Source organism: Balaenoptera physalus (genome assembly GCF_965194825.1).
Source record: "Balaenoptera physalus genome assembly, chromosome: 2".
NCBI lineage: Eukaryota > Metazoa > Chordata > Mammalia > Artiodactyla > Balaenopteridae > Balaenoptera > Balaenoptera physalus.
This window is the reverse complement of record NC_138883.1, coordinates 177199218-177224037: the sequence shown is the minus strand read 5'-3', so window position 1 is coordinate 177224037 and position 24820 is coordinate 177199218. Positions and strand designations below refer to the sequence as shown.

The 24820-nt window shown below is 38.9% G+C and overlaps 2 long non-coding RNA genes across 3 annotated transcripts in view; one reads left to right on the top strand and one right to left on the bottom strand.

Moving 5' to 3' along the window:
- Window positions 1-24820, top strand: part of LOC309656466 — a 607356-nt gene that overhangs the window by 94918 nt on the left and 487618 nt on the right. The gene's annotated exons all lie outside the window — the stretch shown is intronic.
- Window positions 9304-24820, bottom strand: part of LOC309656443 — a 205828-nt gene continuing 190311 nt past the window's right edge. Inside the window, exons 8-9 of one of the 2 annotated variants that reach the window (XR_014261336.1) lie at window positions 14661-14696; window positions 9304-10074 (exon numbers count right to left, since the gene is read on the bottom strand). This is a non-coding gene — a long non-coding RNA (uncharacterized lncRNA). The remainder of the gene's footprint in view (window positions 10075-14660; window positions 14697-24820) is intronic. The other variant, XR_014261337.1, reaches the window with a different exon arrangement.

Below are 24820 nucleotides of genomic sequence, written 5' to 3'. Positions count from 1 at the left end.
CAACCGGACCTGCTCCGGCTCGGCCCCGCCCCCCTGGGCCCCGCCCTTCCGGCTCCCGCTCGAGGCTAAGCGGGCGCCTGGCGACCCCACCCTGTCCCGGCGGCTCCTCTAGCTTTTTACTTCAGTTTTTAGCCTCTCCCCTTCCTACTGGGTTTCCCGCTTTGGCTCAGTGAGGCGACTTGCAGACTACCGTTCTCCTCTATTAAGCTTAGCAGGCGATGATCTGTACAAACAAACAAGGATGTTCGCTTCTTCGCTCTTGTAAACTTTCCGCCACCTCCTCCTCCTCGCGTGACGACACCTTCCTGCGCCCATCCCACGGGCCTCTGCCCCTTTTTAGGCTCTTTCCTGTGTTCTTACAGATGACGAGTGCTGGATCGAAGATGGCTCAGTGGAAGCAAAAAGGAAGGCTCGAAGAGCCGACAGCAATATACTAAACATTTATTTCTGACTTGTAGGATTCTTATATTATTACTCTTATAGGCAGGAAAAAAAAAACTTGATGCTTAAAAGTGGCTCAGACAAATATGTCTTGGGGAAAAATAAAGAATGGGAAAAACAGGCCTTGGAAATAGACGCTAAGGCGGAAGTACTGAAGAGAGAAAGGATCACTTTTAAAAACTTACTTGGAATCAGGACAAATAGCTAGATGAAGCAGGGAATTTTGCCCGGCAGCTCCAGTGTAAATAAAACCTGAAACAATTGTTTGTTTACACTCTCATTGAAAATACTGTAGTATTTTTATAGGAGAGAGTGATGCGGGGGAATGTTAGCCTTTAACGCCTGATATCTGGGCTGGTTAAAAATAAACGTATTATTCAGGAAAAAATCCACGTAATTAAAGTTTAGAGAAGTTTCTGGTTTGGATATTATTCGTACATTTTATCTTAATACAAGGTTTTAACGATCATTATCAAATGATGTAAGAAATTTTTAAAGTTTGTAGATAACAATTTTAACAAAAATAAGTTTTTTGTTCTGTGGATCAGAGTTATAGAAAAATTAGCAATTTTTAAAAGTTCTGCATATTGAACAAATGACAATATATTTTCCTTGCAAAACAACAATTTTAAGAAACCTTTAAATTGGTAATTTCATTATTTACATGCTTATAAAATCCCCAAAATTGGAATTCTTTTTTAAGGAGATTCTAGATACTCCTATGGGAGCGTCCCACACATCGTTTATGTCATCTGTCCTTGTATGGAATGGAAATGGTTAAGAAGTATACACCAAATGCATTAAAAGTTCTTCAATACAAAATACTTTTGCCTCTGTAAGATGGTATGACAGAAGACATTCCTTTCTTCTCATCTTATTATTTAGCAAGTTTTTTCTCTTGATACCCCAAGATTTTCAAACAAAACAAAACAAAAACCAAAACCTCCTGTCTTGCTAGATGCAGGAAAGAAGGAATGCGGCCAACAGAAGACTGACAGGCAGAAAGCGTATCCAAACAAGGAGAGGAACCTCAGGGAATATCAAGTAGAAATTTGGGGGAAATACATGATCAGATACTGTCAAGTTTCTGTAACAGACTGGAATCTGATCTAGATAAGTAGCCAGGAGCTGGGGTCAAACGTATGTTGATATTAGAGAGAGGAACTGTTAGGGGAACTGCTTTCTTTAAGGAAAAAACAAAAACAAAACAAAACCCTGGACATTCAAGGGTTAGCCCTGGAAGGACTAAGGACCTTCCTTCACGCTGGCCCTTGGGGTTTCAGTCTCCCCTGGTGGTTGTTTCACTTTGGTATCTGCTGCCCCTAGCAAGCTGGGTTCCAGGGCCCTCTACTTCATAACTCTTCCTTTTGTCCTATTGGCAAACTGCGAAAAGCTGAACCTTAACACTAGGGGAAAATAAAAGGTTGAAATATAATGGCTAATATTTGTCGAGTGTTTATATGCACCAGACACTGCATTAATTCATTTAATCCTTGCAACTGGATGAGAAAAGTGCTGTTATTATCTCCCATTTACACATGGGGCAAGCAGAGTGCAGGAGACCAAGTGTCACACGTCTCACAGCCTCTGAGTAACAGAGTCAAGATACTCTAGAATCTGCAGCCATAACCACTGATCTGTATTGAGTTTCAAGTAACAAGGCAAGAAACAGGGACTTGGAAAGTGCAAGATCTGTAAATTCTAGCTCCTAAAGACTGACCACAGTGTAGGGGTATCTTCTTCACTATTTCCTGGCCTGTCTCCGCATGGATACTTCTATTTCAATTTTTGAGGTGCTCATCATGACCTACTAAATTGATTTTGTGACCCATTAATGGATTACCACCCTGAAAAACACTAATCAGAATCCAAAATATCAAGTATCAAATTGCATCCCATGCAATAAGGGTAATTTTTCCCAAAACACAAGCTTCAGTAAACTACTGTTTCAGTAATGTGTGTGTTTTCTGAGTTGCTATGTTAATGTATGTCTTACCATGGATCTCAATTCAAAAAGTTTCAAAAACACTATTATAACCACCACTTGCCTGACTTCTATGCATATTTCATCATTTAGAATCAAGATCAAGACAAACCAAATCCCATTCCAACCCCCTTGCATCCCTCCCAGCTCCAGGATCTGGTCGAGGTAATCAACACAATAACCAGGTCACTTCTACATCCAGAAGGGCTCTTGTCTCCAGGACAAAAACCAAGACTGTAATAATGACAACATGATAAACATCCACAAAACAAGAGTTACATCCAAAAAAAGAGAGGTCGTCATGAGAAAGGAGCAGAGATGGGTAGCTTGGTGGAAGGAAGACTGGGGACAGAGATTGGGGGGTTGCAGAGGGATGTACGTTCATAAGCCCACAATCTTACAGCTGCTGTGACACGGTTTGCAAAGTTCTATTTCGTATCTCATTTTATCACCTCTCTTCTCCCATCCCTTTACTTAGCTAATTCTCCCCATCCTTGTGGTCTCTCCTTTGCAGAAGCTTCCTCCGAGAAGCTTTCCCTAAACTGCCTTTGCTCTGGGCCTTGGATATGATTTTCACCTCCTCCTCTGCTGGACTGTATGCTCTGTGAGAGTAGGGGTAATATTGGTCTTGTTCAACCTCAAAGGTTTACTGGTACCTGAGGACCCTACCCTGAGCAGGTGCTCACTAAAGATGTGTGGAGGAATGAATGGATGGATACATGACCTCAAATCCACACACTGGCTGGTTTCTTAAGATACTAGTTGCTTTCTAAAAAGGGGGCACTGTGTTAATAGAAATAATACCGAGAAGAAAAATCCTTTAGGAGGAAAAACTGTTTGAAGGATGGTGCAGCATAATATCACAAAACCCTGAACAAGGTCAGCTTGCCTGGATACTTCTGTGCCCAGTTATTTGGAGAAATCCAGTAACTCCTCCAAGCTTCAGAGGGGATTAGGATCACTGAATGTTGTTCAGAGTGAATGTCCTAATAGGGTGTTAGCCCTCAGGGAACTTTGGGAAATCAGGGCAGGCCACCTGCACCCTTATTTGCATGAAGTCCCTGGAAAGAAATTGACAGGCACTAGGGAACAGCAGTGAATCCTTTCAGACAAAGGATGTTGGACAAAGGCTTCTCCCAACGGCAAGAGTGGGGTGGGGGAGTGAGGAGGGAAAAGGAAAGCAAGTCACTAGTGGTGTGGCTCTGAGAGGCCAAATCCATGACTGAGTAAAGGGTCAGGTGCATGCTTTTGAGTGAAAAGCTGGAAGAACCAAGCTACCTTGTGGGTGTGTTGGGATTCTAGGGCAGGGGACGAAGGCGCAGGAGAAAGAAGAAGGTGTCAGAAGGATCCAGAATTCCTCAAGGAAGAAACCTCACCTACCACAGCACCGCAGTCATGCAGAATGTTCCAGAAACAGGCTTGAAGTCTTTGTGTATTCTGTTCTTCCTCCGTGGGATCTATTTTCTCCCTTATCTCTTGGAAAACACCTAGTCTTTCTTCAAGTCCTATCATTAACTGCCTCTGCTAAAAATAGCCAACTTTTTTGAGCACTTAGATCTAAATCATTGATCAGCACTCTATGTGAAATCTTTATTTAATCTTCACAACAACTCTTCAGAGTAGCTACTATTTTTACGTCTTTTACAGATGAGAGAAAAAGTGATGTTAAGTGACTTGCCCTACGTCACGTAGCTTAAAGTTATCTGACTCCCAATTTCAGCCTTAAATACTTCACTGGAGCTCATTGCTTTGCCCAGGTGGTCAAACCATCTCTTCTCTCTGCTCCTTAATGAAACTTCTATAGCACATGACATTTAAATGTCTCTCAAATCAGAATGCATCTTAAAATGGAAAGGATAACATAATTTAATTAATTTTTTCTTAATTTTACAAAAAAATGATGTATCTTATCATTGATAGCATCTTTGATTTAATAGCACACAGTATATTGCTCTATAAATGTTTATACGTCTTTCTCCCCACTAAGCTATGAATTCTTTGAAGATGGAGATTGATTCACTCAACTTTGTGTCCTTAGCACCTAACACAGTTCCTGGAATGTAAAAGGCATTGGGCAAATTTCTTGAATTCAGTTGAGGAGGGTATGTCATCTCCCTGACAGGTGACAGGTGGGTGCCACCTAGGAGGCAAAAGTCATCCCTGTCATCACCCAAACTCTTGATTATCCTCAAAGCCCTGTTGTTCTGGGAAAACAAAGTCACAACTTCTCTGAGTTTTATCCCAGTTAAGTTCTGTTTGGCTCTAAAGGTATGTGATGGTTCCCCTTGGTAATTAATTTGGCATGTCTCTTCTCTACTTGACAAAGCGTCATTTATCGTTTACCCTTTATGTTGGGTTCAGGCAGTTTGTAATCAATTAAAGCAATATAATGAGGCCAAATTAAAGTTAAATTTTAAAATCTGATTTTGCAAGGTCAGATCCAGTTGCACCTGGACTTTAAGCTAGAGACAGTGCTCAGCTCATGGAGGTGTACGATTTGGTCCACGTTGTGTTTTTAAATTCTTGAATTGAATATCAGAAGATAACATTTAAAAAGCAAGTATTTTGGCTTCTTCCAAAAAATCAGAGGCTCTGATGATGTTAGCCCCCCTCTTCACTCAGGGCATTCATCGTTGGAGTGAAGCTGCCCAGTTCAGAGACACAGATGTTCCCGGTTTTCCCATAACCCCAACTGGGGGCTATTTAACCTACCCACGTGACACTTGAGTTTATGATGGATCTTGAAACTGAAGGGCTGGATCATTTAAGACTCTAGCTTAAGAAGGATCATAAAACCTGCAAAATAAACATCTTTGCTCAGAAATCCACTAATGCTCTAAGTGAATTAATGATTTTCAATAGTTACATTTTGCCCTATAGATAGATTTTTCACTGTTTTTATGTCTGTCTTCTAGAGAATAAACTTTTTGTGCATTAGAGATTTTTCCAATAAGATATTGCTTTTTGGTATTTAAACGAAAAAGAAAAATACTTAAGAAAATTGAAGTGCAAAATAGAAGGTTGGATGCACAGTATGGCCGGGCCTATGTGCGTGTTGTGCAGATTGCGTTCACAGAACACACAGGCTTACCCAGCAGAGAGTCACAGAAGTTTCTCTCCTTCCCTTGGCCTCTGTGCTCAGGTAACAACGTGGGAGAAGGAAAGTTAATTATCTTGTTAATTATCACGTTCCCGTTTTGTTCTATACCACAAATGGTAGACTCAGTCACCTTTAAATTATACTTTAAAGTGAGCTCTGAGGCTGTATAGAATGTGGGTATTTAATAAGTCTGTTATTTGGGGGAGATTCTCTTGTCTGGTTATACTTTAGGTACTGCTGTTGACGTTAGTCAAGATAAGGTTTGGATGCAAGTGACAGACAACCCCCGAGATAACAGGCTTAAACAAATTTGAAGTTTATTTCTCGATGTGTAAAAATGTCTGGATATACGTGGTCCAGGACAAGTTCGCCCACAGTGGTGCCAGGGATTCAGGCTCTTTCCATCTTGTTGCTCAGTCAATGCTTGATCTACATTCTCAAAGTCACCTCTCCATCCAAGATGGCAGCCAAACTCCAAGAACCCCCCAGTTTGCAGGAAGGAGAAGATCCAGAATATTCTGTAGCTTGTACTCCTTAAACCCCACTTTTCTCAAGAAGCTTTTCTCAGCTAATTAAGAGACTAGACTGGTAACGTCTCAGTTCACTTAAAACTTCCTTATAAAAAACTTCATTCATTTAAATACTTTAAAATGTGTTCATGATGGCCATCATCAAAAAATCTACAAACAATAAATGCTGAAGAGGGTGTGGAGAAAAGGGAGCCCTCTTGCACTGTTGGTGGGAATGTAAAGTGATACAGCCACTATGGAGAACAGTATGGAGGTTCCTTAAAAAACTAAAAATAGAACTACTATATGACCCAGCAATCCCACTACTGGACATATACCCTAAGAAAATCATAATTCAAAAAGAGTTATGTACCACAATGTTCATTGCAGCTCTACAATAGCCAGGACATGGAAGCAACCTAAATGCCCATCAACAGATGAATGGATAAAGAAGATGTGGCACATTTATACAATGGAATATTACTCAGCCATAAAAAGAAATGAAATGGAGTTATTTGTAGTGAGGTGGATGGACCTAGAGACTGTCATACAGAGTGAAGTAAGTCAGAAAGAGAAAAACAAATACTATATGCTAACACATATATATGGAATCTAAAAAAAAAATGGTTCTGAAGAACCTAGGGGCAGGACAGGAATAAAGACGCAGACGTAGAGAATGGACTTGAGGACATGGGGAGGGGGAAGGGTAAGCTGGGACGAAGTGAGAGAGTGGCATGGACATATATACACTACCAGATGTAAAATAGATAGCGAGTGGGAAGCAGCCGCGTAGCACAGGGAGATCAGCTTGGTGCTTTGTGACCACCTAGAGGGGTGGGATAGGGAGGGTGGAAGGGAGACACAAGAGGGAGGGGATATGGGGATGTATGTATACATATAGCTGGTTCACTTTGTTATACAGCAGAAACTAACACAACATTGTAAAGCAATTATACTCCAATAAAGATGTTAAAAAAATAAATAAAATAAAATGCATTCAAGTTATGTACGTTCTCAACCTTTCTGTTCTCATCATTGATCCAGAATAGTGGTTCTCCATCCTGACTACACAGTGAGAGCTGTGTAAACTGTAAAATGTAAAGCAATACTCACGGGCTGCTGCTGGTCCAAGGATCCATGGTTGGAGAACAGTTGCAAAGGTGAAAGAGGGACTGACAGTTGGCAGGCGGGAGGGGAGGGGTGGGGGAGGGGATCCACACCAGTTGTAGGTGCCGTCAGTGGCTCACCTGTACACAGGGCCCCAAGGAGTAAGTGTGCTCAGGGAAGCTAGACGTTAGGATTCTGGACAGACAGTCCTGGGGTCACACTTGATCCAGAGGCATGAGGCTTTTTATCTGTGAATGGACTACACAGACCCACGGGCAGGGATGACCAGCAGTGGCAGCCACGGGCACTGAGAGGCTCTTCCTCCATTGTTTTGCAGTCTGTGTACAACTCAAGGGAGGGAATAGGAACCAGGAAAGTAGATAGATAGATAGATACATACATAGATAAACAGATAGATATAGATAGATAGATAGTTGATAGATAGATACATAGATACATAGATAGACAGATAGATATAGATAGATAGTTGATAGATAGATACATAGATACATAGATAGATAGATAGATGATAGATAGATACATAGATACAAAAGATAGATAGATAGATAGATAGATGATAGATGATTGATAGATGATTGATAGATACATAGATACATAGATACAAAAGATAGATAGATAGATAGATGATAGATGATTGATAGATGATTGATAGATACATAGATAGATGATAGATAGACATAGAGAGATAGAGAGAGAGATAATAGATGATTGATAGATACATAAATAGATACATACATAGATAGATAGATGATAGATACATAGAGAGATAGATAATAGATGATTGATAGATACATAAATAGATACATAGATAGGTAGATAGATGATAGATACATAGGTGATACATGATAGATAGATGATAGATAGATACATAGATGATAGATAATAGATGATTGATAGATACATAAATAGATACATAGATAGATAGATGATAGATACATAGATGATAGAGAGATAGATGATAGATAGATAGATAGTTAGAAGCATTTTCTGCCTCTCTAGGGTGGAAGCTAAGTCACACTGGATTTAATTCAGAAAAATTAAACAAATGTGATAGTTCTTGTGACTTAGGTATCATGGCACTAAGTTATGGATGTGACAAAAGCTGATATATGTACAGGAAAATACCTTATATTTGAATAATGCTTTATTGTCATATACAAGTTCTCATGCTCTACTTACGATCTGATTGTAACTACAAAACGACCCTTTAGATCAGGTACAAAGCAGAGACAGAGTAATGCCAGCAGAAACTTAGGAAGATACCTAAAGAGCCCCAGACATAGTGACACCCTCACACAGAGAAATGTTTGTGTTTTCTGACTCTTACAGTTGAGAAAAATATTTTCTTATCTAGACATCTGCCTTGTTATCAGTATCTTCTTATTTATAAAAGCAAAAATTGTTTTTTTCACTTTAAAATTTTCATTCCTGCCATATCGATCCAATTAAGTGAGCATATTACATTTTTACTTATACACACACACACACACACACACACACACACACACACACATCCAGGAAAAGAGATGCCCACTTTATACTAAGTTGCTTTGAATTTTTCTTTAATATATTACTTTTAAGGCTCTTTTTAAATTTAAAATATTATATTATTCTTGTCAAGTAAAGTCGACCAGTTTCTTAATATGGGCTTGGTGATCAATTCACTAGTAGCTAAAGCATTAAAACTACAGTGATCTCATTCCTAGATGTCCCTCTCTTTAAATAAATTTGGGCCGTTTATTTAAAAGCACAGAGCCTGTTACATGGTCAGTCCTCATTTAATGAATGAATACTGATGGTTATACAAAAGAACTTTTCTAAGAAACAAGAACGGAAGAAAATGAGGGCTTGTGGCCATTTAAATGTGGCTCATTTATTTTTATGCTTATTTTTTAGAGGTTACATACTCAGAATAAAATTGAGAAATAATAAGTGTACAACTCAATGAGTTTTAACCTATATATATATAGCCATATGCCCACCACACAATTATGATGTGTATTATAGAATATCTCTATCACCCAGAAGGTTCCCTTGTACCAGATTGTGGTCAGTCCCCCCGTCCCCTCCCCAGCTTGGCCCCTGGTACCAGTGGTTCCTTTGCCTTTATAGAAATAGATTCATGTAAATTGAATAACATATTCTTTTGTGTCTGGTGTTTTCATTTAACACAATGTCTTTGAGATTCATCCATATTGTTGTAACAGTAGTTCAAACATTTTGTATTCCTCCGCAGTATACATTTTTATGGATAGATCACAATTTATTTGTCTGTTCACCTGTTGACAGACATTTGAGTTGTTTCCAGTTCCTGTTCATTACCGATTAGACAGCTATAAACTTTGGAGCACAACTCTTACGTTTTCATTTATCTTGGATAAATACCTTGTAATGGGGCTGGATTTCATGGTGAGTATATCCTAAACTTTATAAGAAACTACCAAATTGATTTGCAAAGTGGCTGTACAATTTTACATTCTCATCATTAATGTACAAATGTTCTGGTTCCTTTCCATTCTCATCCCCAAATGGTATTGTCCAAATTTCAGCCCTTCTATTGTTTATGTTCTAGTGTTCGATTTAAGGAAGCTTGGACTCACCCAAGGTCACAGAGATTTTTCTCTTTTGATTTCTTCTGGAAGTTTTATAGTTTTAGCTTTCGCACGTAGAACTAAGATCCATTTTGAGTGAAATGTTTGTATAGGGTGAGGCAAGGGGTGAAGTTCTTCCTTTTCCACGTAGACAGCCAACTGTTCCAGCACTGTTTGTGCAAAGACTATCTTTCCCCTACTGAGTTACCGTGGTGTCTTTGGCATCATCACAACATCGTCTTTTTCACAAAGTCCAATCTGATCTCCTTCTAGCCAATCTTTCTCACTGATGACAATTCTTCCCCTACAGTCAGGGTTGGGCTAAAAAAATAACAACAACAACAACAAAAGTTAGGAGTTTGGGATTAACATATATACACTACTATATATAAAACAGATAACTAACAAGGACCTACTATATTGCACAGGGAACTCTACTCAGTATCTTGTAATAACATATAATGGAAAAGAATCTTTAAAAGTTTTATTATATATATTATATATCTGAATATATAATATATGTGTGTGTGTATATATATATATATATATATATGTATATCTGAATCACTTTGTTGTACAACTGAAACTAACACAATACCTTATATCAACTATATTTCAATAAAACTAAAAAAAAAAAAAAAAAACCCATAAAACCTCTGTAGTGCATTCCGTGACCCATCACTCAGCTCCCTCTTTAGGATGGAGTCTCTCACTCCAGCTGCAGGATGTGTGGTTTGGGGATGGCTTCCAGCTGTGTCCCTCACCAGGAATTGCTCTCACCTATGGGAATCAGTCTGGCCCAAGCCTTGTCTCCTCCCTGGGGACAGCTCCCATCCAATGACTTCTCAGGGCATGTAAGAAGGTCTGGCCACCTGGTGGGACAACTCAAGATGGGGCAACTCTGAACGGCCGTTTCAGCTCCCAATCCCCCCATGGGATCAGCTGCAGCCTCTGATGTATCTGCATGGCCCCCCATATTCCCTCTTCCCATCCCTCCTTCCCTTCACTCTCTCACAGGTACTGTTCCCCAAATTATTCCTCATCTGAATGCTGCATGCAAATCTCAGGGTTTCAGTGACTATATCTTAGGGGAGTCTACTTTTGATCATCTTAAAGCTGATTATGTTATTTCTCTGCTTAAAATCCTTTGCCTACAGACTAAAGTATTCACTCCTGAATTTGGCCTACAAAGGCTTTCATAGGCTGGCTCCAATCCCTCTCTGTCTGTCCTTGGCTTCCTCTGTCGCCATTGACTCTGTCCTTCAGATAACATATATCTGTATCCCCAAACTCCCCAGACCCACTTCTTTTTTATGTGGTCTTCTCTCTGCCAGGGATAAATTTCCCACCTTCTGCTTATCCTTCTGTTCTGCCTTGGATGGAATGTCAGCTCCTCTGGGAAGTCTTCTCATTGTGTCGCCACAGTACCATGCAACCCTTGATCTGAGAATTTACCATCTAACCTTGAAACTTATTTGTTTACCTATCTGACCCTCCTACTAAATTGTGAGTTCCTCTAGGCAAAGACTGAATTCTGGTTCCATGTGCCGTCTTCAGTGGGTTATAGATTTTCAATACATTTTTGGTGAATGGATAAATAATAAATACAAAGATAAGCCGGGCACTATAAAAAAAAGTACTAAACATTTGGAAATTTTTGCTATACTTCGTTCCTGATATCTTATACCTAGAATATCATGTATCTTCTTTAGCAGAGTCTATAATTTGTTTAAAATCTTTTCTGCATCCTGGACTACCATGTTGACCAGTAAAACAAATCTAGGCAAACACTTCAAGGTGAAATGAAATCCAAACCTCAGATCTGTACAGTTAGTTATGTCTGTAAACCAGAACTGGGGGAGGAATGGGAGTGAAAATGCCAATAATGTCGACAGACAGAGAGAGAAAGTGCTGATTAAAGACTGGATTGGCTGGTGAGAGACTGGAAATTTTCTTCGCATTCCCAAGAGATTTATTTTTTATCTTTCTTTTTCACATGGTAAAGCGGCAAATTAAATTGCAAAGTTAATTCTCATCACTAAGGAAGGGATTCCAAATGTATTAATTAAGGATTGCTGAGCATTTAAATTTTATTCATGAGAATGAAAACTTTTAAATAATTAAACAATTATTTGTTCTCTTTTACAGATTTATGTTATTATAAAATACTACAATTTAACATCGAGTGTTTAGGCTCTAGGTTCCAGAGACGTGGATGACTATTTTAAAATTAGAGCTGTGTTTTTTGATATATTTGATTTTATGAATTATGATACTGGAGTTCCCTTGAGAGATGTTCTCTTTTCTTCCAAGATGAAGTCCTTAACAGGATGAGATCTTATCTTGCAGGAAACCATGAATTCACTGTGGAGAAGAGTGATTTGGATTTTGCTCTGGTAGAACATAAGGTACATTTTGAATGCTTTACTGTCTCTTTCAGTGATTTATCTTATGCATGAAAATAATCTTTAGCCTCGTTCAAAACAGATGAATCTATCTTTATAGAAATTGAACAGTCGTTCTGCAAGAAAACCTAAGAAAAACAAAATGATTTCTTTTTGGTAAGGTAAACAGTATTGTATCTTTGACTGAAAATCCCAGTATTTAAAGCTTATGTCAAAATTCTTATTTTAAACAGTGAGGCAGTCATTGGAAAAGTTGAAATTATTGTCTTCTTTACAAGGAAATGTTGAGATTATAAATTCTACATTGTGAAAGTGGAATCTGAAAATAAAATTCTAAACAATTGAAAACTAAAGAATATGTTTCTTTTCCCAAATTTGCCTCACCTTTTAAAGTTGAGTTTGGATCCCTCTGCTACTTCCAGTAAATAAGCTACTCTAACTCCCAGATAATATTAAAAATATAACTGCCTAGAAAGGAAACGACTTTGGAAGTTAGGGAGCTTCAAGCAAAACTAAATTATAGTGCTTCATCAAATGACACCAATAATCAGAGGGGTTATTTAATGAAATCATGGGGTTTTTGTCAACAAAATGAAAGCTTTAGCTTTTTACATATGGACAGAGAAAACGTGTATAGCCCCACATTGTCCTGTCGTCACCTTGACGGACAGAGATCATTATTAACAAGAGTGTAATACAGGCATCCAGAGAGTCTGGAATTCTGTCTCTGTTAAGATTTAAATCCTGCCAGTGGCTAGCAGCTGTTTTAAATTTAAGAGGACAGGAGTGAGTTAGCGACATTTTGTAAGAAATAAATGAGCCCTCAGTGCACACCAATTGCTGGTAAATTCAGAAAATGATAAACATTCTTCCTTGAGCAAGAAAGTTAGATCGGAAACACACCTGCAAAGACTTATTTTCAAAACAGCAAAGATGTTGCTGTGCAACTGAAATATTCTATTTTCACCTTTTCCCCCCAATTTTTCCTTCAGGATGGTCTCCTGACTTCAGTTGCTCTCATAAAATCTGAGAATTTTTGATGAAAATAAAACAAAACTCAGAACTTCACAGCTCAAAAGTGTGCCTTTCAGTTTTAAAACCTAAGTCAATTTCCATTAACATTTGTTCAACATAATTTTCTTATTTTGGTCTATGCTTTTTTTTTCTGTGAAAATAGTATCAACATTTTAAAAAGAATGAAATAAACAAAAAAAAAAACATTAAAAAGCAATCAAAAACTGTACAGAAAACTGAACAGTTCTTAAGCCACCCAATAAAAGGGGTGCTAACACCGGAAAAAAATAGGTAGTATGTCTTATGCTTTATCCTATGACTGGCATTCCAGAGAGTTGGTGAAAAACTTTGAACAAACCTCTTCTTTCAGTCAGTTGTGTGAAGTTTTAAACTACCAACTTTCTAGTGTTTCTAAATATCATGTAATTGATGTGAATGAGAAAATTTGTATTTCTTAATAAACCTAATTTATAGAAAAACAAATTCCCCCAGGTTGCCATTTTAATTTCCTGAAATAGATCCGCGTGTCTGTCACTTAACACGCTATAAACTACGTGCATTTCTTATTTCCTTGTCTTTAAATCATAATTCAGGAAAACCTATGAAAAGAGGAATCTATGTTCAGAGGTAAAGTGAAAACTGAGATAAAAATATAGGATAGTAATGGAGACTATACTTAATATAATTAAACTGTAGTTCTATGCCATAATTTGCTTCTAAAATTAGATGATCATCAAAATAGCTCTTTATATTTGTAGTTTTCGAAACTGTGTGGCATTTTTGCCACCATCAGGTAGATGATACACACACACACACACACACACACACACACACAGAAACCACATAGGCTGAGATAAGTGAATTGAACTGATAAAATGAATTTTAGGTCACTTTAATAAAGTTAGACTTTATTAAAAAGGCTACATAATGAATTAAAATAGAGTATTTTTTCAAATAAATCCAGCCCAAGCTTTATAAAACTACCGTGTTTCAGTAAAAAGGATATATATGTATATATATACACACACACACACACACACACACACACACACACATATATGTCATTCCTACTCATGAAAATTAGAGTTATAAACTTTAGGGTATTAGGGAAGGTGAAAAAATAAATAATAGTAAAATAATTTCTATTACCATGGTTTATATTACTGCTTCCAAACATGACGAAAGGGTGTGAGAAAAAGATCCTTTGTAATCGTGATCATAAATGGCCAGTCATTACCCCCCAAACTACATAAAATCAGAACCTAGAATTAAAACAACAATAGCAGAAACAAATAAGGAAAAAATCCTCAGGGTACCAATTCAGCACTGTGCTCCTCTCCTTATGATAGGTTTTTTTTTTTTTCCTATTGCTTTGGGATTGCAAAAAAAAGTTTGTCCCACAGTGTTATTTCTATATAAAATGTGGGTCTGCATGTGGGTCCTTATGTTGCACAATCCTTGGTGGTAGAAGATAACATCTTTACTTACCCGTCTGCCAGTATTTTCCTGTGCACACAGAAGGGCCTTAAAATACAATTGAAAAAAACATACAAATAAATAATAACACATCTTGTCCTTAAACTTAATCTCAATGACATAGCAACAGCTGCTTTGAAGGGAAGGATTCAAGCAAAACTAAACCACAGAAAACAGTTACCAAAACTTTAGCTAATGCCTTGAAGGGGCCGCACGATAACCTTTGATGTCTAGTTCAAGTCTTAAATCTGTGGGAGCAATGGCTTAGTAGCCCTGAAGCCCTAAACCATGGAAATCCAATTTTGACTTAAATAAAAAACATTTTGTTGAAAATGGTTTCATACATTAAGAATCCCTGATGCATATCTTTTACTAATTTGTCTTTAATCTTCTGGAAAAAGGAATAATTTTGATATAATCTACATCACAAAACATAATGCGTAACTCAAAAATATACAAAAGTAATTATTGCTATTAACAAAATGTTGGAGAATTTTAAAACTCTATGAAGAGATATTTAAGGAGACAGGATAAGCAACAATTCTTAAAATGATAGAGTTCTGAAATGCATACATATGCCCAGAGAAGTCTAGTTTAATATTAAATGTATCCATTTTTATGTACTTTGATTACTTACAAATATTTTTAAATGTGTGAAATCAGAATTTATATTACAGAATAAATGCTAATTTTCATAAAGTAGACTTACTTTAGATCTATTAAGTGTGTTTAATCATTCAACAAACATCAATCACACACTCTTGCATGATACTGATATACTGACTGCATAGTAAGACATTGATTTTCAAGGATCTTTCAGTTCGATAGAGGTGATAAGTTAGTAAGAACAAGTAATAACAATACAAGAGATAAAACTCTAAATATTGTTCAATTTCAGTTATAAATATAAGTTCTAAATAAACATTTGGCAATGTAATTATGAGCCATAACCAAGTAGGTTTGCTAAGTGAATTTATATATATAAAATGCCTGGAACATATGTAGTAAGTGCTACAAATGTGTTAACTATTAGCTATTTATTCCAGAAATATAAGGATGATTCAACATTATGAAAAGTGTCTAGTTTTTTTCATTAACAAGAAAGAAAAAATGCATTTGTCAATATATACAAGAAATACACTTGATAAACTTCAATAACAATCAACCAAAAACCAAAACCCAGCAGCTATAGTGCTAAAAGGCAAATGGATAAAGCATCATCATTAAAATCAGAAAATAGTTAGGGATAGCTACTTTATCAATCAGGGGTCAGTCAAGAGGCATACACCACACCAGTTATTTTAGCAGAGAGAATTTAATATAAAGAATTATTACCTAGGTGTCAACTTCACAAGGTAGCATAAAAACAAAAAGAGAACTTGGGATCACAGAGGTAGCAATTGCAGAAAGCAGCTACCACTATATGATGGAGTGGGATCAAGAAGAGAAGTTGGAGTTATTAAAACTTAGAAGCTTAGAGAAAGGCCTTGTGGAAATGAAACGCAGATGTCATGTATCTGTGAGATGGGGGTGCAATGAGGTGGTTCCTACACATGTTAGAAAACTGTTCATGGGATTGTCCTGCTGCTATGGGAAGGAACTGCTGTCAAGATGAAGCAGCATTGGTAGGATGACGCTCATAGAACAGGGAGCAAATAAGAAGTGACCAGAAAACAAACAGTAAGGAACAATCCCTGCTTCCTTCTCCTTCCTGGGAGCTCTCTGCCAGTGAACTCTTTATCAGCACAGTTTAACAGGGAGCCAACTTGCAAAGCAAAAACACGGTTGGCTGAATTCCAGCCCCAGCATCACAAGCAAAGCATCAAAGGTTAGGTTTGGAATGAAGAGTGGCATGTTTGCTATCACCATTATTATTCAAAAATTGGAAACTTAGGCTAATGCTGAAGGTAAGAAAACAAAATAATAACAATCAACATAAATACTGGGGGAGGGCAGAGAGAATTCACTTTATTTGCAGAAGATGTTGTTATACTTAGAGAACTCAAGAAACTATACTAAATTATTTTTTTAAATAAGAGACTAAGGTATGGTGGCAAGATGTAAGATAAATATACAAATATCAATAGATTTTTCTCTGTACTTGTTGCATCAGTTAACTTTGTTCTGTAGCAAAACAACCCTGATACAATAGCAAACATTTACTTCTCACTGACATTCCATGAGGCCCGAGGGTTGGTGGTGGGAGATACTCTTCCATGAGCCTCTTGTGTCCCTATGTGTCCTGCTGGGTATGCTAAGCCTTTAAAACCCTGATCATTTTTTTACCCAGCCATTCCTCAGGGTTGAGTTTGCAGTGAGCAACCTTGAGGCAGAAGGTAACACCTACCTCTGGGGCAAAGAGTAGGCTTGCTTACTGCTTGCTATGACATGATGGGATTTCAAGTTCACTGTCCCTCTCCTGTGATGCAACCGACTTTGTGTTCAGGCGTGTATCCGGGCCCCACCATGGGAATGAAGACTCGGGGAACCAACACAAACGTGCTGACACTCACTCTGGCTGCTGTCTTTTGTCTCTGGTTCAGGAGTTGTGCCTTCTGTCAGCATCCATGCAATGGGCAAATGAACGTCTTAACTTGAAAGTAAAGTAAAATATGACACCCTTCACAGATCTTGATGGTTGGCAGCTACTCTGCTCCAAGCTACGGGTTGGCTGCAGGTCTGCTTCATGAGCATTCTTGTTCCAGGATCTAGGCTGAAGAAGTAGGCCCAACCTGGCCATGTTCATGCCAGAGAGCAGGAGCTCAAGAGGACAAGTATTATCACACACTTGAATTTCAAGCTTCCGTTTGCTGTGCTTATGTCATATATTCATTGGCCAAAGGAAGTCACATGGCCAACACAAATGGGGATAGGATGGATGTATGTTTCATCTCTAAGAAGGTACTGCAAATGATACCCAACAAGCATACCTCTCTTACCATGGAGGAAGTAGATAATGACCAATAATACAATCTACCGTACTAGTGATAACCACTTAAACATAAATGGAAAAGAAAAGCTTTTTCATGACCGTAAGAAAATCTAAAAACAAAAAATTTAACAAAAGCTACATGAAAACCTTTTTTTCCTCTTGAAAGATGTAAAATAAAACCTCAATAACCAGGAGTTCCCTGGTGGTCTAGTGGTTAGGATTCTGGGCTTTCACTGCCATGGCCCAGGTTCAATCCCTGGTCAGAGAACTGAGATCCCACAAGCCGTGTAGCCAAAAAACAAACAAACAAAACAAACAAAAAACACCCTAAAAACACCTCAATAAATGAAAACTTATGTTATTAGATGGAAATACAGTATGATTAAAAAAATTCCTTCCCCATTTTAATAAATTTTAATGCAAAGTGAATCAGAATCTTAAGTTTTTGGTGTTCTTTAAAATGAAAATGAGTAATTTGTCTGTATGGTCAAGGGGGATTCCCCCATGAGAAGCTGGTAAGTGATAAAGCAAGTTGCACAAAAATGTGCAATATAACGCTCTTTTTATATGGTAAAAACACTATGTATTTGTGTGTTAATATAAATATGTATTTGCAGGAGCATGAAGAAGAGGATGGGTACGTAACTTGATTTACCTCAGAAGGATGAATTGGTAAGAGAAGGGGAATCATTCTTTTTGCTTTTTATATCTCTGTATTGTTTGACAATGGAGTTAGCCCAACAGCAAATAAAGTCAGAGAATCATAAAACTATTTTAAATCTTGTCTAAGTCTCCATTAAACAGTGGCTTGTTTTAGGCCGACATGGGTAAACACACAAAACGAGCAAATATTTTGCTTCCTGGGCTCAGGTATGAGGGGAAACTAGGGGGTCGTCTTCTGCCATCAGCATCACTTTATTCTTCAAAACCAGCTTGGCACTCTTGGAAACACTCCTCATTAAAAAAGAATGATTTTTTCTATAAGGCAACTGAAGATGCCAGCCAAAACACAAATCTGATGAGGTTCACTTGTATATCAAGGTTGGAAGCAGGTTATCACAGACAACAAGCATTCAACTTTTTTGTGCCTAAGTACACTGATCAAAGGAACCATGTCGTCCCCACCATGGGTATCATGGCATTTATTTACTTTTCTAATTTAATTTTTATTTTATATTGGAATATAGTTGATTTACAATGTTGTGTTAGTTTCAGGTGTGCAGCAACGTGATTCAGTTATACATATACATATATTCATTCTTCTTCAGATTCTTTTCCCATGTAAGGTATTACAGAACATTGAGTAGAGTCCCCTGTGCTATACAGTAGGTCCTTGTTGATTATCTATTTCATATATAGTAGTGGGTATATGTTAATCCCAAACTCCTCATTTATCATGGCATTTAAATTGGATTCACACAAACCTTATTTTTATACGGGTAGATCTTATTACTAGAGTGCAGTTCTCTGTGGTATATAATATTAAACAATATTAGAACATATTAAGAAAAACTGTAATGGCTGTAAAGATATTGTATAAAGTATCTCTTTTAATCACTGGAGGACCAAACTTCACAATGCTGGAGAAATTCTCAGGGAACAATGCATTCTGAGTGTTCCCAAAAGTTTCTTTGAGAGGATATTTCAAAGCTATTCCAGAATTTTTTTCCTCAAATTCTATAGTCGGGCATTAGAAAGTCTTACCTGTTGATGCCACATTTTTAAGTTTTGCAAAAGATCACATCCTGGCTTTTTCCTCCCCTTAATCTGATGCATCTTATGATTGTCCTCAAGAACATTGTGTTACGCCATATCTTTAATGCGTGACTTGTGGTTAAAGATGGTGTGGAAGTAAAGAAGCTGTTTCTCAAGGCTTTGGGGCTACAACCAAACCAATAACATCTTTGACGCCCTTTCAAAATTCTTCTGAACAAATGAGCTTAAAAAAATTGATTGGAATGTGCAGGGATGATGTTCCAGTAACATTGGATTCACAGTGAAGAATTCAGCAGGGAAAAAAAATCAGATTTCTTCACTGGTGAGCATCTAAAACCCTGCCCAGCAGTCTATGAGAACTACTCATGTCGTTATCAAGGTAGTCAACCCCATGAAAAGTGCGAGAGTACACGCCTTCCTCTGTGAATATTTGAATGTTCACGACAAAGTTCTTATGTTCCATCCTGAAGTTTATTAGCCATCAAAAGAGAAACTATTTGGCTAAAGAATGCAGGGGTCCTTATCTTTAGAACATCAAGGAAACTACCATTTCAAACTTTCAAAATGAATAACTTTCATGGGGGTTTGCCATATTTGGCAGATATATTTGGAACTTTGTATGTGGAACCTGAAATTTTAAGCACTAAACGCCAATGTTAATGTTTGTTAAGTATGCTTCAGGCAGTGATAACTAAAATCCAGCTATAGAGAGAACACATTATCGGTACAAAATAATCCCTTCTCTTTCTTCTTTTTTTAAAAAATAAATTTATTTATTTATTTTTATTTGTTTATTTTTGGCTGTGTTGGGTCTTCGTTGCTGTGCGTGGGCTTTCTCTAGTTGTGGCGAGCGGGGGCTACTCTTCGTTGCAGTGTGCGGGCTTCTCATTGCAGTGGCTTCTCTTGTTGTGGAGCATGGGCTCTAGGCACGCGGGCTCAGCAGTTGTGGCTCACGGGCTCAGTAGTTGTGGCTCCCGGGTTCTAGAGTGCAGGTTCAGTAGTTGTGGCTCACGGGCTCTAGAGCGCAGGCTCAGTAGTTGTGGCACATGGGCTCTAGAGCGCAGGCTCAGTAGTTGTGGCTCACGGGCTTAGTTGCTCCGCAGCATGTGGGATCTTCCCAGACCAGGGCTCGAACGCATGTTCCCCTGCATTGGCAGGCGGATTCTTAACCACTGTGCCACCAGTGAAGCACTTCTCTTTCTGACTTAATCCTTGAAAGTAATTTCAGGGGGGAAAAAAAAGGTAAAATAACATCTAGTCTGCCTGCAAGATAAATTCAGGTAATATTTTCCTGATATTATGGCAGAAAACTCCATTTGGAAGGTTGGGAGGAAATTTTTCCTCACTTACATTTCATATTTGCCAAACAATCCCCAGGAGAAGATTTGGGGAATCAAATTTGATTGTGTTGTAACTTCCAAAAATAATTTGGAAAAATTTGGGATAAAACAAGTTTTTATTTTACCCCAAATAAGTGAGTTGTCCTTGTACACCCCTATCCAATTTTCATGACTGTATCTGTGAAACTTTTCTCTTGAATTTTTCTATTTGTGCTTGTGAAAACAAAGCAGCATGATAGGCTTGGTGTTAAAAATGGCCTGTATTGTGTTCCTGCTTCCAAAATCCCTTCCAAACTCTTGCTTCCAAAGAAAGCTTGAGAGTGGGCTCCATAGTCACATAAAATCACAGAACTAAGATGAAAAATGTAGGTCTCTTAAGTTAAAAATTAAGTCTTTCTTCTAAAATACAGTCACCTCTATGTATTTTAACTGTGATCTTTAATCAATTCTACCATTTAAAATGGAGTCAAAGGAAACCATGGATTTCAACAAAGAGTAGGTTAAAATGATTCTTGCCTCATTTTTTGCTGCTTCAGGAAATGTACCCTTATCTGTAACAATATAGAGCTGATTGCAATTCCCTTTATGCTTCTGTGCCTTCTCAGATTATGATTTCCTAAAATTCACTTGTCCTCAATTTATTAGCTAAGCAATTAATTCCTTGTCCTTCAAATCTCTGATCAAGGAAGTCCCTTGCTCTGGAGAGCCTGGTCCAGATGGAGGGCCCTTTCCTCACTTTTCCACAACACTCTGTGGAGCTTTTATCCTGACACTTTCCACACACTGTGCACCTCATGCTGCCCAGGACCATATTGTGTTTGGTTTTATACGTGCAGCCCCTCGCTGACTGCCTATTGCATGCTATTCTCTCAACAGACATTTTGGTTGTCCAATATGTGTAGATAAATACATGCAGATATACATGTCAGAGAGAGTAGCTAGAGAAGAGTCAATGATTAACTAGGTAGTGGGGATAGTGGGCAGTCAGGAAAACCATTACAGAAGAGGTGACAGCAAATAGGATTCTACAACTGAATAGGCTGTGCCACATAGAGGCGTGAGTTGAAGGAAGCATGAGAGGAGAGACTCTTAGACAGGGAAAGGGTTAGTATAGGAAGGAAGGGAGAGAGGAAGGAAGGAAAGGAAAAAGGAAAGATAGAAGGAAGGATTGATACATGGATGGATGGATGGAAGGATAGAATGAGGGAGGATGGATATTAAGCAAAGAGGCAAAGAAGTATGAGGAGGTCTAAGGCAATGGGGAAGGGTGGGGACCGTGTTAACCTGGAGGGTACATGATTCATTCAAGAGGGGAGCCATTACCAGGCTTTTGTAGATTCTACTCATGCAGGAATTTGGAGCCTAATATTAGCATATCTTTTTCTTTAAGAGAAGCTAGAAATCAGATATGAAATCTCCCAATTTTTAGATCTTGGTAAGAAACTTAAAGTCTTAACACAGGCTAGAAACACGCATCCTTGGGCTCAGTTTGTCAACAACTTGTTTTGTGCCCATAACAAGAAGCACGTAGACCGCGGTGAGCAAGTCGTCTTTCACCCCAGGTCAGTGGCCAGGTGGTGGTATGAGAATTACATAGAAACACCCATGTTGTCTCTGTGGCATTCCCTAGCGAACCACGTGTCCTCATCGTGAAGGTCCCCGTCGCTGGGAGAGCACTGCTGGGTGTGTGGGTCACCCTGAGGAATTCCACACTCCTGAGTGGGATGGAAAGGTCAGGAAAAACCACTCCAGATGGATTCATTTCATGCTACAAATTCACGACCAAAAGAAAAGGTGAAGGGGGAACCACAAAAGGCCCACGGACAGAAATTTGGGGGGAACACCTACATTCAGGGCACTTGAGGAGAAGAAAGGGAAGAAGGTCGTGAGGAAAACAGGGGGTTTGCCAGGAGGGCTGAGGGAGGAAAGCCAACGAGGTCACTTATCACAGGGAAGCTCAGGTTATTTAGTGCCCTTGTTTTTATTAATAAAATGACGTGAAAAGTCATTTTAACAACCATTAAATGATTTCTTCAGCCTTCTTTTGCGTGCAGGTTCAAGAGTTAACACTCCCTGACAAACAATGCAGCTTAAGAAAGGAGGTGGGAGGCCGTTGCACATCTGCTTTGCTTTAACCTTTCTCCACAGGAAAAACAGTCCTGACGACTTGGACCGGTTTTTAAACTTGGAATTGTCTTACATGGAGCTGAAAAGCCCTCACACGCAACGAGATTAATCTCGTGGCGTTGAAACCTTTGGAAACCTGGCATGGAATTTTCTTCTCAGACTGGAAATGCACCTAAGAAAGGGCTACAATGAGTAAACAGATATGGGGAAATGTGTAACCTCATTAGCAATCCAGGAGACACAGATAAAAGCCGCAACGATACCCTTCAGAGCCTTGAATGATGCTGGTTCCGAGAGCTGGCTGCTGTGTTAGTACCTCTGCTCTGAAACATTGTTGGAGGTTAGTACAATCGGGACAATTTCTCCAAAAAATAATCTGGCAATGCATTTCAAGAGCCACAAAATATTCTGGTTCTGTAGTTTGGGGAGTTGAATTTGGAATCTCTACAATTAGAAAAAAAACTACAGGTATAAATGTTTTTGTGTCACCTTTATTTACATGATATTCAGTGTGCTTTATTTACATGATTATTCATTAGTTCAGGAGATTTTCTGAGGTTGGTATCCCTAGAAGCAGAGCAATCCCCCTGAGACGGGGATTGTTTTGCAGTGATTCAGTGAGAGCGTTTGCAGGTAAAACCTGCAAGGGAGCGAGGGGTCCAGGATGGGACTGAGGAAGAAGCCAGGTGAACATGTGGATTCAGCTTGAAGTCCAACCTCAACCTGAGCCCACGGGGAGCTCTGGAGCATGAACAGTCCCATTGGTTGTCCCCCCTTGAACAAGGGGCTGCCCTTTTGCACAGTGCGGGTCGTTGGCTGAGTGTAATGACCTGGGGGGAGGGTGGGATCGTCCCTGCCTTTCCAGGTGAGGCAGCTCCTATCAACTCTGGAGAAGGGTTCAGCTCATAGCACCTGGAGGATGGATACCCCAGCCTGGGGATGGGGGTCCGGACACTGGCGAGCACATCTCTCCTCTCCAGGTTGGAGATTATCATTGGTGTGTAGAGCCCAGCTCAGCTCATCAAGTCTAGTATTCCTTGAGGGCAGATCTCCTGGAGCCCACTCAGGTTTCGTCACCGAACCCTATTTTGTTTTCTTCTGGGGACAACATACCCCTTTATCTGCAAGTGGTTCTTCCACTGGGAGCTCCTAAACTGTTTCTCCAAAACCACCCCCCCTTCCCTCCGCCCCATCTTCTACCCCTGTTCCAGCCATAGGTGAGTAGCTGAAGAAACTGACAAAAACAGGAAGGAGACGTTGGTAGATGTGAGGCAGAAGTGTGGCTCTCACAGGTTCAAAAGTTGGGGACTATGTCTGTTTTTCTTGTTGGTGCCAACCCGATGTATCACAGTAACAGAACGCATGAGTCAGAAGGTTGTCCGGTCCCCTTGGCGAGCATCTGTCCTGTTCTGGTTCAGCCTTTGGAGTGTGTGCCTTTTCATCCAAAAGTGTGCTCCCTTATAAAACCCTCTGAGTGATACCAGGCGTGGCGAATCCGGCTGGTCTTTTGTATACAGTCTTCTCAGCTTTAGTTTCCACTGCCAATCTTTTTGTTTATCTTCCACGGAATTTTAAGGAGAAATTGGGAGGATTCTCAAAGCTATCAGGAATGGCCAGTCTTCTGCCAAGTTAATTCAGAAGAGTTTTTAAGAGGAAAAAAAAAAGTGTTTGCACATTTGAGAACTTTTTTGAGAATGCCTTCGAAGTGATGTCTTTTTGCTAAAGACTTCCTGTTTAAACCAGATAGTCTTATTTCTACATACACTTGAGAAATAAATGATAAATATGCAAATTCAAAAGGAATAAATGAAAAGCACTGAGGTTTTTCCACATGAAGTCTTAAAAATATTCAAAAGACAAGGGGATCTAATGGAGGAATAGGAGCCAAAGATTACAGAGAAGCAGAAAAATTCAGGAGGAACTGAAGTGGTCAAGGGCTTAAGTTTTTAGTTCAAATCCCTGTTCTACTCCTGAATATCTACAACTTTGGACAAGGTTATCTTTCCAAGCCTCAGTTTCTTCAACTGCATAATGGGAATGACGTTTCTTTCCTCTCT